The sequence below is a fragment of the Neopsephotus bourkii genome, unplaced genomic scaffold, assembly GCF_033783945.1.
Source record: "Neopsephotus bourkii isolate Nb327-2 ecotype Australia unplaced genomic scaffold, CSIRO-AGI_Nbou_v1 NB_1511, whole genome shotgun sequence".
Taxonomy (NCBI): domain Eukaryota; kingdom Metazoa; phylum Chordata; class Aves; order Psittaciformes; family Psittacidae; genus Neopsephotus; species Neopsephotus bourkii.
This window is the reverse complement of record NW_026901987.1, coordinates 1,277,013-1,295,086: the sequence shown is the minus strand read 5'-3', so window position 1 is coordinate 1,295,086 and position 18,074 is coordinate 1,277,013. Positions and strand designations below refer to the sequence as shown.

Genomic DNA, 18,074 nt, shown 5'->3' with positions numbered 1-18,074 from the left:
CAGCGTTGTTCCCTCCATCATGTGCACATGCTTGTGCCTCTCAGAATTCTAAAAGCCTAAGTTTTCTTTTAGATCAAAATGAAACTTGGTTTCTGAAACTGAGACGTGTTCCTTTGCCATCCCTAATTGCATTACTAAAGAACAGTATTCCCAACTGGATTCAGCAAATACTTGCTTTTTATAGCTTAAGCCTTAGTGCTGTTTTAAAATCACTTTAAAATAAGAGCTGCTTGCTTTTCATCCTTCCTCTTCCTTTTGGAACTCCCCAGTTCCTATATGTGTATTATTCATTTTGGTTAATCATCAGACAATTAAAATGTTTCTTGCCAGTAGTTTCATCACGAATAAGCTTGTATATATTTGGTGATAACTCTTCAGAATCATGCTTGTTTAAAAGCTTTACAAAAGTTCTGTCACACTGTTCTCCCCTTCCAAATGAGGACCCATTCCCACCTGTGTCTGTCCCATCTGCTTCTAATAATAAGCAGCAAATGGAGGTTTTCCCTATTGCCAGGAAGAGTTTGTAGCTTCACTGGGTGGATTTGGGAGAGAAGAGGCATATACTGTGCTTGTTTTGAGTTTGCAGTCAGCAGTGGTATGGTACTATGGCCATGGAGAGGCCCTTTTGCTCACAGGACAGTGGTAAAGCAGAAACCGTGCAAGATTAAACTTCAGGGCTGAGTACCACATCATTAGTGAACACCTCAGGAAAGCGTGCAAAACCAGGATAAATACAAAGTATGCAGCCAGGTTCCTGCAATTTGCATGCAGGGGCTTCTCTGCTGGAAGTTGTAGCTGCATCCTGGTGCTTAATAGACTTAGTTGGACCTGCCCTCCCTGAATGTGCCTAAGGGAATTTGCGACAGACAAAGCCATACTGTCACAGTGAGTTAAGGTATTGTTTTGTTTCTTTTAAACCTGTTGCCTAATCATTCAGCTTGGTTCAACCTAGGCCTTGTATCAGAAGAAATAGTGACCAGTTATTCTATATTGCTGACTTTAGCTTCTCTTCCACATTACATCAGTCTTGCATTTTCTAAGCTGCAAAAACTTAATGTATTTAATTAATTAATGTATTTAATCATTTCGTATATCCAACCATTCATTACCTTTTCAAGGTAGGGAATGGCACAATATTCAAGATACGGGCACAACAGCATTTTCTGTTCTGTTTGCTGTTCTTACCTTATATATGGTACAGTGCTTGATAAATATCTGACATACATTTAATTTGAGTAGGTTTATATTAGACTTTCTAGTAATATATTGCTGGTGTAGTCTCATCCTAAATGTTGTGTTTGCCCCACAGAATAAGTAATGTGGCTATTCAGAGCAACTTTCAGTTGCTACCTGAAAAAGACAAAGCTTATTATCTACTAAATTACTGTAGATTACATAGACACATTCAGATAACATAGTTCTACAAGCTGTAATTTACAAAACTGAACTTTTATTTTTGGAGCTATAGGTGCAGGTATATGGGTATATATTTGCACACAGTTGCCTTGCTTTGTGGCTGATGCTAGAGATAATCCTAAAATGGTAAGCTTATTTGTTTCAGAGTCCTCTCTTCTGTGGCTTGTATTATTAGCTACAACAGGGAAATGGCATACAGTTAACAAAAAAACAATCAGCTTTTTTAATTGAGGCTCCCATCTGATTGCGTGGAGATTCCAGAAGGATGTTGGCTGTGTAACAGCAGAAGGAATTGGCATAGAATGATGGGATCACAGCTTAAGAGAGATCTTCAGCACCAAAAATGGGGAGTAATAGTTCACACACTGAGAGTTGGTGCTGCAAAAATAAGTTTATGTACTCCGAAAGTGTACAGTCGTCTTTTGTAACTTGACACAAGTTTCTTTCATTCTTCCCCAGCAGTTCTTCAGGTCTTTCATTCATGGTTGCTAACGATTCCACCAGTTGAAAGACCTGTGAACCCCACACATTAGATCATGGAATATATATAAGGCGCAGTCTTTGTAACCTTTTAGTTCAGATATGCTTTTGCTCACTGTGTGATGGATTGGTCTCTCTCTTTATATAAATTACCCACTCATGTTCATTTGCAAACATCCCAAGTATTATGTATTCTATTGAGATATGGCATTTCTTCCCAAACGTGTGCATTAAGGAATGCCCAAAGCACTACACTCCTCTGTCAGTGTAGATTTATTACGCAAAGTGAACCGTTGTTATACAGCAATTATACAGCAGCATCCTAGTGCATTTTCAGTTGCACAAATAGGAATGTTACCAGACCTTTGAAATATTCATAGTAAACATATAAGCTGCCATGCTAGTACCCGTAAACTCATGTTTCAATTTACGTGCATTTGCAAAACTGCAAAGAGGGAAACTCCTTATCACAGTATCACTTCCCAAAAGCAAACAAGCTTGATTTTCCAGAACTGTACAGGAGATAATTGCACCAGTGTCTTTGATGATGAAGACTGTAGATGGCAAGTCTGGGAAAAGAGTCTGAAATACTAACATTTCTTCTAGGAGGGTCTCATATCAATTATTCATTAATATTTATATATATATTAATATTTATAAAGTTTCTGACATAGTTGAGCTGGTAAGATTAACTAAAATTACCTGATCTTTCTCCTCCTGACTTGCTTTTGGTTGTAGTGCTTGATAAATGTTTTATCTCTGTACTTCATTATACAAAAGAAATGTGAAGCTTTCACTCCTTAAGCTTTTGAATCCTGTGTCTGGTAGCAGATAGATGGGAAGAAATGGAAAAAAGAGTGTTTTCCTACAGGGATCGGCCTGGAACTTTTCTTTTCCAATAATGTGCCAGTTCATAGATATTGCAAGATTTTTTATGTTGCTACTTTGAACAGAGTTCACAATATAAAACTTTCAAGTTATTGCACAGTGTTTATGATTGCTCTTGTTCTAGGGTAATATTCAGTGAGTTTCAGTAAGTTCAGTGGCTTATAAAAATGATGGTTATTTCAGCTAGCTGCTGAGAGTACTAAATTACTTAATGATTTGAAAGTCAAATTCACTGTGGCAATGAATTCTCATTTTACTTCCAGGGGATTGTTCTTTAAGGTTATATTGAAAGCATCAGTTTCATAGAGGGTAGTTCTTCTTAATAACTTTATTTTATAGAATTATAGAATCATAAAAGAGTTAGGGTCGGAAAGGACCTTAAGATCATCTAGTTCCAATGCCCTTGCTATGGGACAGGGACACCTCACACTAAAACATGCCACCCAAGGCTCTGTCCAACCTGGCCTTGAACACCACCAGGGATGGAGCATTCACAACTTCCCTGGACAACCTATTCCAGTGCCTCACCACCGTAACAGGAAAGAATTTCCTCCTTATATCCAGTCTAAACTTCCCCTATTTAAGTTTGAATCCATTACCCCTTGTCCTGTCACTACAGCCCCTAATGAAGAGTCCCTTCCCAGCCTCCCTGTGGCCCCCCTTCAGATACTGGAAGGCTGCTATGAGGTCTCCACACATCCTTCTCTTCTCCAGGCTGAACAGTTCCAACTTTCTCAGCTTGTCTTCACACAGGAGGTGCTCCAGTCCCCTGATCATCCTCGTGGCCCTCCCCTGGACTTATTCCAACAGTTCCATGTCCTTTTTATGTTGAGGACACCAGAACTGCACACAATACTCCAAGTGAGGTCTCATGAGAGCAGAGTAGAGGGGCAGGATCACTTCCTTCGACCTGCTGGTCATGTTCCTTTTGATGCAGCCCAGGATACTTTTGGCTTTCTGGGCTAAAACTTTTGTTTCCAAATGAAATTATTCTAAGTTACTGTTTAATTCTATTGTCTGTTGAAAGGTGTTATAGAACAGTTTCACCATAAATGTTTACTTTTCTTATCTTTTCCCATTTGAATAGCTATGTTAGTCTGGTAGTTACTGTCATATACTTCTTCATTTGTTCAAATAACTCCAGAGCAATTTAGTGATTTGCAGCTTTCTTTAGATCTTAAGTGGTTATATTTATTACATATCTCTTGGAAACTGGATGAAAATGAAAAAGGTTTCTATGACAATCTTGATCAGCAAGATGTAGTATTGACATCATCTGGAATTAACTGGCAAACTTTCTCTAATCTATTTACATTAAATATTGTTCGTATTATTTTACTAACAGGCAGGTATTAAAGCTGCAAATTGTCATAGGAATTTTGTATTTACTAGAAGAAACTAAATCCATTGTTCTGGCATATGTGATAGTCACCTGTTGGAAGGGTATGTTACAGGGTTAACCTGTTTGCTGAACAAGACATCTACATAACATGTGACACATTGTTTTTGAAAGGGAGACTTGAGCAATGTAGCTCAGAACAAAAACTTAGCTACACTATATCCAGTAATTATAACTATAAAGAAAATGATCATGCTTAATCAACTTGTTAGGACTGAAAGTTTTTGCAGTTCAGTTCCTGGTTGCTGCTGGGATTAGGGGAAACTGTTCAGTACGCTGTGTCCTTCATTATTAATCAGTAATGAAGTTTCTGGCAGTCTTTACTATTGAGCTAATCACTAGTTTCATTTTGGGCTTTTAATACATTAAATTACCATTTAAATAAAGATTAATTACTGCTGTTTTATTTTTAGTATTTTAAGAGTAGTTATTAAAAAGTTTCATAATAAATACTGCTTTGTTCCAAACAGAATTGTTCAATTTAATAGAATATGAGGACAGTTATAGTGAAAAGAATACTTTGGAAATAGTGATGTGTTCTTAGCATTTTGTTTCTATGGTAGGAGCCCACTGGAAGGATTCTGAAAGCTTTAAGTTTGCTTCTGGGGAATTTGCTCCTGTAGTTACAGCAGTCTTGTCAAGGTCTAGCCAGGAATCAAGCTCTCTTCTCTGACCTGCAGCTCAGTAGCCATTATCTGGGATTTTATTAAACTTGAGAACAGTATTGCTGATTGCTGAGGCAGCTAAATGTACCGCCTACACTCCAGGAATGGAGTTTGGTTCTAAGCTATTATTTCCCCAACTGCCTCATTCTCCCTTGGCAATACACTTTTAACTTTAAACGTGATAAAGCATAGTGGAGTTCCGCCAGAGAGAGGCCTTGCAGCAGATAATCTCCCCAGAATAATTTATCTGATTTTATCACATTAAAGCCAGTAGACCCTCCAGATACAAATCCATCCACCTTTACTGTAAGATCCACAGGCAGCTTATCAGCGCCTGAGAGAATTTAGTGTAATGTTCCCAAGAGCTGAAACATCTTCAGCACAGCTGCTTTACCTTTCTCCAGACACAGAAGCTGGACTGATGTCTGAGAACCAGGCTAGACCTCATTTCTGACTCCTTCAGCAATAGCCACCATCTGTAGATGATTACTGAAGTGATTGGCCACAATTTACTAATCTTTCTCTGAAAGAAGAGGGAAAAGGAATGAATTGTTGAACTTGCTGCTTTCAAGAGCTTATTTTTAAGCTAGTATAAGCTGTTGATTTCTTGACTGAAGCTGGCATGTTTTTCTTCCCTGTATGACAGTGACCTCTACAACCAGTTTGTGATCTCAAAGCCAGGTGGACTGCCACTATCTAGTCACAGAGGTCAGATACAGAGCAACTTGTTAGGGTTCAGTTCTTCAGAGTACTCCGAATTTAGCAGGGGGTTGAGTTCAACTTTCACCATACACTTAGCTGCTGTTCTGACAGAGCTCCACAACAACGTGCTCTAGCAAAATACATGTATAGGTTTTACGTCTCTGCCTGATGACAGCCAGTAAGAGTATGTTGGTGCCCTAGTTATTTGATGCTTTGCTTACTGGACATGTAGACAGAGGGTTTTGCATTTACTACCACAGCAGAAAAGGGTTTCTCGTTTATCACAGTAAAGTCATAACCTGAGTCTTGTTTCTGTTGCCTACCTCCGCTTCTTATTATTTGGTGCTGTTAGCGTATTTTATGTGTTGTGAAATGCCATAGTATAAAACATAAGAATATCATAGCTTCAGCTTGCAGAAGATGACAAATACAGCCCTATAGTCTCTGGAGTGAGATGTTCCTGAAGACAAAAATACAGATTTATCTGTAGGTGTTTGATTCTGGTTGTTCATGTTGAAGACAAATGACTTCAAACTGAAAGAGAACCACTGGGTTGAGCAGAGGCCTGTCAAATTAAAGAAAAATAGTGCTAACTTGCTCGGTTAGCTGTGCAAGATAGTGTCAGAGAAGGATTATTTCATCTTCGTATTAGCAGAGTTAACATGGGTGGTGAGGGGAAGGAGAAGATTATTTGAAAGTAGGAAAGTAATGATAGGAGAAGAAATGGGTTATACTGGGTAGAAATAGGTGTTTTTTTCTGAAAGCAGAAGAACATTTTTGAGAGCTACAGATCTGGATCCAACTTCCACTAGGAAAAAACACCTTTACAGTGTTGAGAAAGAATGTGATAATTATATGATTTGATGACTGTGAAAGAAGACTATAAACTCAGATAATCTGAGTCCCTGCGTTTCATTAAACACAGTCCCTCTGAATTAAAACACACAAACCGAGAATAAAGCTGAATAATATTCTACCTCTTCTGAAGCTCAAACTATGTATTTAGGATAAAATAATCAACATTAATGATATTTATTTATTCTCATTAACAGTCTCTGAACAGAACTGGTGTGTGTCTCTAATGTTATAAAGAGTTTTATAGGATGTTACAGCAGGATTTTCGTATCCTCTTGCTGGCTGTAGAAGCTGCAGTGGGCATTGTTGGAATTGCTCATATTGGGCTGTTGAGAAGCTTCATAAGGAAATCCTTTCCTTCCTCTTCCTTATTCTGTTTATCTTTTGTGGAAACCTCCTGTATTTGTGTGTCATGCAGAAGTCAACACATGGAAACAGTTTAGCCCGAACACTTAAAAAGTGGGGCTTATTTGCTAGATACTGTTTCAAAATAAATTTCTCAGTGGAGTGGGAATTTATGCCTTGTTCCTGATATTTATTGTTACAAGACGATGATGTTCAGTCTTCTCATGGGAAGTCATACAATACTGAGATAATGCCTTCTGGTGCCTGAACTTGTCCTCGCTTTCCCCTCATTGCTTTCTGCTGTACTGATTTCACATAAAGGACTGATTGAAATTCAGACATCTTAGTTTTTATCTTCAGGGTGCTTGCATGGTCTGGGATATATGAAAAGTTACCTGGCATAGGGCTATGAGCTGTGTTTGCCTTCCTCAGGAATGCAGGAAGCTTTTACATTAAAAATAAAGTTAACTCTTAGCAGTGACAGGATTTTCAGAAAGGCAGCCTAGGACTTGAAGTGAACCTGAGGGAACCTGGGGTGGTTAATCATCTCACAATCTTCAGTCCCATGTTCAAGGTGTCTCACTTTGACTTTGTGTCCTAAACAATAATCTGAATGTGTTCAAAACCCAAATTCTGAGTTTGTGACAACAGTAATAGAAACTGCGAGGTAAAAAATTGCCCTACCCACACAGTTTGTATCATGTAAAGAAGATGAGGGAGGTGCTAGAGAGAATTAACTGAACAAACTGCAAGTTAGGAAATGATGTAAGGTGCTAGCAAGAAATCACCCACTGCTCATTCCTAAATTACCTCTTTGTTAAAGGCAGCAAATTTAGTTCATTTTGAAACTAGGATACTTTTGAAACATTACTTTAAGAATTAATTAGGGAAAAAAGCTCATATGGCTTAATTCTTTATCCCTTGACTTCATTTCTCTTCATCTTGATATTCTTTGCCGCAGCTTGTCTCAAAAGCAATTGCTGACTCTTAAGGCTAAGGGGTCCTGACTGCCTGTGTGTTTGTATAGTACCTAAGTCCTGTCTGGGAATGTTAGACACCAGTAGTATAAATTAATAGCAAGATAAGTTATGTGTTTATATTACAGAAAATGCCAGCATACATTGGGCATATTTACTCTCTACAGACACATTGACAAGAAAAAATTACTAAAAAAGTGAAATAATTAAAAATAATCTAGCATTGGAACTGGTGATGTAAACAGAAGAGTAACTGGTAGAAAATCTGTGTGAGCACTGCGAAAACTGCAGCAGTGATTTTGTATGCTGACACAATTGCTGCCCCTAAAGGGACGTAACATTAATGAGCTGTAATGTATAAATTTGCTCTGTTCTGATGATCAGTCCCCATTTTGCTTTTTGCCATGATTATGCCTATGAATTCAGTTTAAAAATTTGTTCTTTGTAAAGCATGTGATGTTCCATAGAAGTCAACAGAATTAGGAAGATTACCTCTGCAGTTTTCTGTTTTGCTGCCAGTAAGATAGAATAATTGGTGCTTGGTTTTGGACTACGAATTTTGGGGGGGGAAGAGCAGCAGGAGAGCGGCTCTTGTTATTTCAGCTTCTAGTAGGTTTTTGTGAAAATCAATCCAAGTTTGTTCTGGCCTAGGCATAAGGTAAATCAAGCCTTCTGGAAAGGTTAAAATAATAGCTAATTGGTTGTACAACTTAATTTATCAGGGGGTTGGGTTTGGGGTTGAGGGGTTTTTGTTGTTTTTTTTTTTCCTTTTTTTTAGTTGTTTTTTTATTTACTTCTGTATTAACTGTTTAAGAAAAAAAAAACCTGCAAAAACTGTAATGGGTATTATAAAAAATGAACACATTTCATTTTTTAAGCCAGCCATTTCCTGGGTTTTGGAATACAAATACATCCTACCAATGGAACCTCAGTATGATAACACCTTATTTACCTTATGCTTAGAAGAACAAGTGCTGGCAAAGGAACTTTGTGAAGTCCAAGAGAAATAAATGCAGGGTTGTGCATCGGGGACTGAGCAAGCTGTGTGGTATATGTTGAGAATAAAGTGTCTTTGGCTTAAACTGAAAATCTGTGCGCATAACTGGTACTGAGAGAAACTGCTGTTCTCAGGAATGTCTCTAAAATTCAAGACATTTATAGATTATTCAGAGCCATGCAACTATTTTTTAAGAGAATGGTAGCAAAGAAGAAAAATTGGAAATGGCAGTACTGGCTAGATCCGTAGAAGAGGTCATGAGTAAAAGGCTGGAAGAAGAGCACCCAGCTATTGGTAAATATCATGAGGAGACTTCATCAATGCATGAGATGGGGTGTTAACTGTTGTGGATAATGGGCATTAGTAGGGGAACATGAGTGCATGGCAGCATACAACACGCGACTGTAGAAACAAAACTTGCATGTATGCTGGGAAGACATGGTCATGCTATCTAGCATTCATACCTTCCCTTCTCTTCCAGTGGCCCCTTTTCCAGCAGCAGTGCTGACCTACAGTGACTCTTAGGAAAAGCCTTCAAAATTAATCTCTAAGACCATTCATGTTTTCTTCTTCAGTTCATATGGTTGGAGGACTTTAGTCATAAGACCTATGAAATTAAGCCAGCCAGTGATATTATTTATTTTTTTTATTGTGTTAGGGATGGTTGATTTAGAATTTCCTGCTTCATTTCATTTGGTAAGTAATGAGATTTGAAACCAGCAATAGTTACTATATGTGCCACCAGACTTTAGTTTTGATTATTTCATTTTTTTGTCTCAGCATCTTTCTTCTTTAAGTCATTTGCTTTCTTGCCTTCCTGGTAATTTTCCAAATATTTACCGTTGCCCCCTACAGATACTGTTCTGGGAAGTATAGTCATACAGAAAACTGGATTTTCAAAGTGGTAAGCAGGTTGTGCTTACAGTAAATTTCCTATGCCCAGTGACATGAAAATGTACAATGATAAATGTGAGCATTAGGACATGCAGATTATGTCTCATTAGAATAGCACATTAATAGATTTATTTTTCATATTGAAGAGATGGCAAGACAAAAGGGTTAAGCTGTGTCTCTGAACCATAAAGTTATTGTTCACTGCCTAAAAATTCCTGATAAAGATACTAGGAGTGAGAGATTTGGTTTAGCAATAAATGAGCATAGATATTGCAGATATTTCTCATCTGCATTGCATTGAGCCTTCACGCTTGTCACGGTAGAATAACTGCCAGATTGCTCGTGCTGTACTGCAAGTTGTGTTTTGCCATTGTCCTTGTCCTCTTTGTCACATTGTTCTCTCCCAGGCTTAAGTGTTTGAGAGTTCTGGCTCCCGTACATGGGTGATTTGAGTTTGGCACCGTCTTTTATTTTGCTTTCTTATGTTTTACAAAAATCATCTTGCTGAAGAGGATGATTTGTCCATGATGATTTTAAGCTCTTGAACATGGTAATTTGTTGCTGCAGCTGTTCCTGCATTGTCAAACCTGGGTTTGGGTGTGCTTCTGCACATAGAGAGTGTAATTTATTCTGAGTAATTGAGGATACCTTGATTACAACAGCTGTTTATGGGGCCAGCTCCTGAGCTTGCCTGAGTTGCAGCAGGGACTGGTTTTCCTTTGATGCAGACATCCCCACGCTTAGTTTCCATAAATGCAATTGCATTTGCATTTTCTTTTGACTAGAATACAATACTCCAACAGCATGCTGGTGTGCTCAAGATTCTCAGAGTTTTAGGCAATTTAGGAAACTCATAGATAATTGTTTTGTCAGAGAAGTAGTGTCCTAAATTTGTGTGTCTTCATTGTTTCCTTCGGAAATTATTCTTTTCATGTCATATTTGTTATCATAATTGTTCTTTATTAATATGTTCTGATTTTTAAAATAAGTTCTTCATCTTTTCTTTCTGCATTAGAGGCTTTTTTTTTTTTCCACTGGTACTGTTGTAGGCAAGTGAAATAAAGGCAGTGGAATGGATAACAGCCAAAGAGAAAAAATAGATATGAAAAATAGTTTCTAAATAAAGGTATAAAAGCCAGACCCTGTTAGAAATTTATTCTAATTGAATTAAACAACAAAAGGTATTTGAGCAAAATCTTCTAGGTCTTCTTTTAAACGCTTCTTAATTGCTTATTGGTTTAAAGTATCATGAGAACATCAACCAAGATCAGGGGATGAGAAAGCAAATTGTTGTAAATGGTTGATAGGCAGAGTATATCTAAATTTGTTAAGCTTTTTAGAGGTGAGTTATTTTGAGTCTAAACTGAACAAATGAGGTTGAACTTGATAGATGAGCTTGAACTTGTAGTACCATTGTGAAATGCAGATGATAATGTCTTTTAAATAAATTACTCATGAATAAATCAAGATGTTGAAGTTGCAAAGGGTGAGAGATGGTGTAACAGGGAAATTCTTTGACTAGGAAATTGTTTCTGAGACCTTTCTTTATAGTGTATATAAAATGCATAGTGAACATCATGAATGAGAAATATTTTAAATGTCAGATACTGGTAAGATTGCATGGCAAAAATATTGAGAGGTACTGTGCTGGTTTAGGACTAGTAAAAGGCAAATGCAGATTAAATTTAGATAAATGGAAAAGGATAGGCCTGTAAACAATGACACAGAAGGTAGAAGAAATATCAAATGAGATAATTATGCAGGATGTCAGCTTACAAAGGAAAAAGGGTTGTGGATAATATCCTGTCTAATTATCATACCTGTAAAGGAGGATAGCCACTGTATACCCCACAGGCTCCCTCTGTTCCCACTGTACAGATAGTGGAAACTAGTTGAATCCAAGGGTGAGTCTAGGAACCACCAAGGAAAGCGCCTGACAGTTGCCTTGCTGGGTCTTTTAAATTGCTTTCTAGAGGTGCCAGCCTTTCGCAGTTGATTTCATGCTAAAACTAGCTCCTAAATTTTAAGTGCTTAAAGTAATGGTCCAAATACTTGTCTTGCCTGTCTCTCTGCACTTTTCAGTTATGAGATTAAAGGCTGGGTAAAACCAAATTCTTATTGTACAGCTGTTTTAACTGCAAGTGAGCATTTCCACTGTAATATTCCCCACAGACCTGTTGTGGCTTAAATGTCACTTCAGCTACTGCTAATAGATTTTCAGAGATCCAATTTTTTTTCACCATTTCTATCCTCAAATATAATCTGTAAGACCAAATAAGTCCTGCAATCTTCAGCTCTGTTAAATTTCTGATGAGAAAGTTGGTGACTCTTACAGAAGGTTAGCAAATGAGGAAGGTGGAATTAAATTATATTGTACCCATGAAAGGCTGGCTTGTAGGCAAAAAGGTGAGATTTTATACTAGTAAAAATAGAAGGATGCTTATATCCTACACAAGGAAATTATAAATTAGTACCTGTACACTTTGATACTTAGAAAGCAGTAAACCTAGGGGAAAATGAAGCTGTACATAGACAGTAAATCAGGTAAGATAATTTCTTTCTGCGTTCTTAATGCCTTCCTCTATTTGTATGATTTACATAAATAATTTTTTTCATCAAATTTACTTTCACAGTTTTCATTGCAAGGGTCACATACACCTCTGCTTGGCAGTGTATCAGAATGATTTTATTTGTAGAATTTCACATTTGAGTGAGAAACATACTAGTACTCAGTTGAATAATGGTGATGCAGAATCTTGTTATATGTAGTCAACGAAACCATTATTTATTTACTTTCTGTTTGACAGTAGTTAAGCCACTATGGTTTCATCTTTCTAGCATAAAGTGAGAATAAAAGTGAAGAACAAGAAAGCTTGGTTGGTGCTATTGTATTTCAGCAAATTGAAGTTTTCAAAATGGGTCTTCCACTTCTCTCCAAAGGAAAAAAAGGTTGATTATAGAAAAAACAGCATGTTATCTTTGGGAAAAATAGTGTAGAAAGGTATGAAAAGGAAAGATCAGAGATGTGGCAGCATTGTTAGAACCATTGTGCAGACACTTTATTTGTGTTGTTGAGAACTGTAGATGTTTTCATTTACTGGGGAGAAAACTGTAAATATGCCATATTGCTTTTTATGTTACTAGTGTCAGTGAGTTATTGTTTAATTGGTATCCAGTAAAATCTCTGTCAGTGACTTTACAACCAAATGCTGTAATGAAATGTCACTTGTACTCAGAAAAATGTTACTTTCCCTTGATTAGCTGAAGAACTAAATCCGTTTCGGTAAATGAATCTATTGATTTTAGCTTAATGTGCTGTAATAAAAAATATTTGAGTATGTTCTCAGTTGGTAGATTCATGAGATGTCATTCTGGATTCTGTTCAGGCATGGAAGTGAGATTTTTATCTATTTTTCATGCGTAAAGCAGAGGAGTCAGCGTTGGTACAGAAGGGAATTAGAGACCTGAGTTCTGCTGGAGGACAGCTCTCTCACTTAAGCTCTGCAGCAGTCATCCACGGGCTTCTTTTGCTGGGTCAGCAAGACCCTGACAGTGCTCTAAGGAGGAGGGAATGAGACTATAGCAAAATAGTTCTGTAAGGCCTCTTGATCCAGCTGCTCAGTCTGCTAGGACTCAGGCAGTCTTCCAGAGAAGGTTAGTATCGACCGTGGACCACACTGCTTTGGGAGCTGCCCATTGCTTATGTATTAATGCTGCAATGCACAAGAAATAAAATGCCCAGTTAGTGTCATATGTTAACCTACCCAGTTGTAATTCAATAGCAATACACCCAAGTGCAGCCCAGCTTCTGCTTCGTTTCATTAGCGGGTCATGGTTAGACACACTTGATTGCTGACCATTGCAGGAGCAGATTAACTAAATGTTGTGGCTTTGTATTTTTTTTTTCTTGTACAGACCTGTGTGTCATGTAGGGAAGGGGCTGGCCTATGGCAGAAGTGATGTAAAAGGATATGCAAAAGCAGAATTAGAGGCAAAATTGGTTTTGTTCTTTTACACAATAACGCAAGACACAATTACTGAATTTTCCTACCTCATCACATTCTCTTTCCACCTGTTACACTTTGAATGCCATTAATGTGTGGAAAGAGGTATCAGAGTAATTTAACTTCAATAGAAGGAAAACAAAAGAAATATCTGAATAATTTAGAAGGATGTTTATAGATCAGCGAGCCAGAGGTTTTGGACTTACAGTATTGAAGCTAATGCTAAAACAGACCCTGAGTTACTTAATAACTAACTTGTTAATATTTCATTCGGAGCTATAAGGAAAAAAAATCTGTAATTAGTAATTAGTGCTAATAGTTATAGCAGGAAACTATAAACCAAGGCCGTTTAAGCTCATGGATTAGGTTCACTGTGGGCACTCTTGCCTGACAAATCAACTCCATTTTACCTTGGGCTTTTCAGTACACAGAACTCTTTTATCTAAGCAAACTAATTAAATTAAGTTGGCTTCATGTATAAAAATACACATTGAGATTATTGGGCAACAGGTTGCAGAATTGCTATTGCCATTACCTGTTTTTTCCTTGTTTTTTCTTTTCTTATTTCTTTCCAGCACTGCCTATTCTTCTGAAGAAAAGCCTTTAAGAATTTATTTTTTTTTTCCCTGGCTGGAATTGCTGGTGACATTGGCTGGCTCTAGAATGGGTTTATGATGTTACTTGCAATGCTGTTACATCATGTGGAAAGCAAACCAAATGTTTTCAGATGTATTTGTTAGAGAACCAATGCTGCTTCAGTCCTTGGCCTCTGAAAGGGGAGGAAGGCTGTGCAAACACAACTGTAGCACTTGAGCAGAGTGCTCAAATTAGGTTCTGGATTTTGGAGAATCTACGAATTGGCCCAAGTAGGGGTCTTTGCAGGCCACAGCTTATGACAAGGGATTTCTGAGATTTGAGAGGTCATCTGGCTAGAAAACTCTAGAGACTTCCTGGCTTTGCTTGCCTTAGCTCTTGCAGGCTAACTGGGTGGAGTCATAAGAATAAAGACAATATTTTCGCTTGCTTGTTTTGTTACTGATCTACTGTACAATAACAAAGTGTATGAGCAAAGCCATACAAAGTGTGCTTATATACAGTGGGCTTGTCTAGATTTCCTGTCTTGCAAGGCTTGGGCAGGACCAGCTGTCAAACCATGAATTATCTCCTCTTGTCAGCATTCACCTTTCAAAGATGTAATCCTGTTTAGTTGGTAGTAAACCAGAAGCTTGGATAAAATCCTCATTGATTTGTATAGAAACACTGCTGTCCAAAGACAGATGTTCATAGGTTTCTCAGACCTCATCTGACAAAATCCATAAAATCTTTTGAAGCCAGTTGTGACTCTTCCAAGTCCATTAATATTGTCCATTCATTTGCGTTGTGATTCCTGCAGTCTACCACCCCACTCCACACCCATTACCATGAAGTCCTGGGAAATCTGGCTTCCTAACTCTGCAGATTCATTAACAGCAAGGAATGGCAAAGAAAGAGGGGCTTGCAATGAAAGGTAAAGCAGTTAGAACCCCTCTAAAGCCTCATTTACTGACAAGTTTGTGCCATTGATAGATTAGCCCTTGCTTACCTTTCTTTCAGAGGACTGACCTCATCAGCTGGCAGGCACCATAAAACCATCTGCAGTGTTTGAGCCATGATCGACTTCCGTATCTAGCCCCTTCCATTCTGTAACCCTGCAATGATTGAGAAGACCTACATGCTTAGATTTTAGATTATAGGTCAGATTATACTGAATGTCTTTAATTGCTTTTGAAGAAGGAGGAAAAAAGCCCTCTGTGATTTAAGCCTCAAAGCTGGTTAGACTTTGAAGTTTAAGGCAAACTGTTCAAGAAAGGGAGAGATTTCAAGCCAGCTCAATGCTATAAAGGTGGTTGAGAAGTGAGTTAGGGCAGTTGTCTTTCCCTACATCAGTTGCTTTGATCAAAGCTGATTTTTGAAAGTCTGAGTTAAGTCAGCAACCATTGATCTTTTTGTTGTGATGTCTCATCAGTAAAACAAACAAACAAACAAACAAAAAACCAAAAAAATTTCCTTCTAATTGGAATATGGAAATGCCTAATACGGCTTTTGCAGGTTTTTCCTCAGTATGGCTTTGCTTCTTGTTTAGATTATAGCACTGCTGAGTAGTTTTTGTTTGTATTTTTTTAAATGTTGTTTGGCTTCTCTTGGCTTTGTGTTTTATATTATTGCAGTGTTTTTATCAGCTCCCTCACTTCAGTGATTGTGGCAGTCACCTGGAACTCATCATGTGTCATTACATACCAAAATGAAGGTGGAGCCAGCAGGACTGTGAACTCCAGGATTGGCTTTAAGAATGCCCTCTCAAATGGCAGGGCTTTAAAAATCATTGTAGTTTGATTATTTTTTTGTCAGCCTGTATTTGAAAATTCAAAGTTCTTGCTTGCTTATGCAATAGAAATACAAAACCTGAAAATTTTCTTTAAAAAATGTGATTCTGCTGTAAGAGACTTCTGTAATTTCAAGATGTCACTCTTTTAAAAATGCTAACTATTGCACAGGTCATATAAAAGCCATGATAAGCAAGACTGAACTCTCCTCTCTGGCTTGAACCTTTGGTTTGTAGGAGACTTAGTTGATAACAAACAATTCAATTTAGCGAAGTGGATGTTGGATTGTCTGCATTTTTATTTCCTACATGTCCTATAAACCTCTGTATGTTCTAGTATCATATTTATGAGAAACTGGGCATTGCTTCTGAAATGTATGAGTAAAAAATAAAATCACTACTTTTCGTAGGTAGTTATAGGGCAAAAACTGAAACGTTATAAATACAGAAGACTAAAAGCAAGCTTTCTTACTTCTGGTCTTAGTTTATGGGAACATTTTCTCTGTGCAGTCTCAACATTTTCAAGTATGAATAGGATTTCTAGATGTTGAAAATATATAAATCTATAATCTTGCTCCCTACCCCCCACCATTCTAATAATGCTTGCATAGCATGTTTAATAATTTACATGTCACTTAGCTACCAGTGCTTGATAAAATCAGTAGGCCAAATTCAGCTTCCAGTGTCTTTGTTTCTTTGTTTGCCTACTATAGGGAAGAATACAAAATAAAATTTTGATTATATTTTTCTTAATGTTGTTATTCAGTAATGTTCTGAGGTAAAGAAATTTGAGCCATGGGGGAAGCAGAGCTCTTAACAAACCAGTTTGGGCTTTGTTAGGCAGCGGAGTAGACATATGAATATATTACATATGATTATCATAAAATTATGGCCTGGAAATTGAGCAGTCATGCTGCTGCATTTTAGACAGTACATTTATAATAAGCTGTAATAAAGTAAACATTTTGAGTGGATATAAGAAGAGGCATTACTTGCAATCACAAAAGTGCATTTAATTCATGCTTTTGAAGCTCAATTTAACAAAGCAAACAAATTTTCTTGTAGTGTTAACACAGTTGTTCTCAGTGGTGAATTTTGATTTGGGGGTTGGGGGGAACTTTAAGTTAAACTGGCTGTTTGGGATCTAAATGAAGAAAAACAATATGATTCACAATGGCTGTAATTTGAAAGCCATGTATTGTTGCAAGTAAAAGTGGGTTTAAAAGGCTCACTTGCAATTACTTGTTACTTTGGATTCTAGTTTAAATTTCTTTTGGCTTCTTCTGATATCATTTGGTGTCTTTCCAAAAGAGTATAAATCCATGGTTTCTAAGAATGTTTCACAAGCCAGATAAGTGATGTCTAGAATTAGGTTTAGGGCCCCATCCTGGTAACACTAGTGTGGGCTAATTGATCTTACGAAGCTACTCGAATGTGTGTAACTTATAAGGGGATGAGTTTGTAGAGCAGGGGCCCACGTGAATAGCAGTCAGATACCATCTAATTTATAAAAGTAGTTTTTCTTCAGACAATGCAGAAAGGCTGCTGGGAAGCTCCTGATAGCCTGGCCCCAGGGGGTCTCCCTGTAACCCATCCCTGGCAGTGTGACAGCAAGTGACAGAACCCCTTGTAGGGAGTAAGAAGGACAGATAAAATGAGATTAATTTAGACACCTACAGTAGCAATAGCTCAGGTACAAAGAAAAGATGAAAAACATTCATATGAGAATGTACACTGTAAAATCTGTGTGTGATACCCACAAATATTTGTCAAGAGAGCCATCATTACAGAGGTGATCCAACATGTGAAAGGCAGAAAATGTCAGAAAAACTCTTCATCCTATTCTGGCACGGTCATCTAGGTTCTCTTTCAGTTGTTTTGAGGGATAGAAATAGCATTTCCAAAGGTTGTAAAATAGTGATAGCATTGCTTTGTCTTTGGAAGATTAGTTTGGGTTTCTGCTTATAAATTATTAAAGAGATCTCAGCTACTCTCTGTCACAGGATTTCTTGGTAGCATGAGTGTAAGTACCTGAGGGGTAATTAGGTTTAGAGAACCTAATGGGGGGTAAATGCTTTCCCTGTTGTGTG

General features: G+C 37.6%; 1 protein-coding gene across 2 annotated transcripts in view; it reads left to right on the top strand.

The window, feature by feature from the left end:
* The window catches only part of RNGTT (RNA guanylyltransferase and 5'-phosphatase), a 184,261-nt gene that overhangs the window by 152,299 nt on the left and 13,888 nt on the right, over window positions 1-18,074 (top strand). The window lies entirely within an intron of this gene.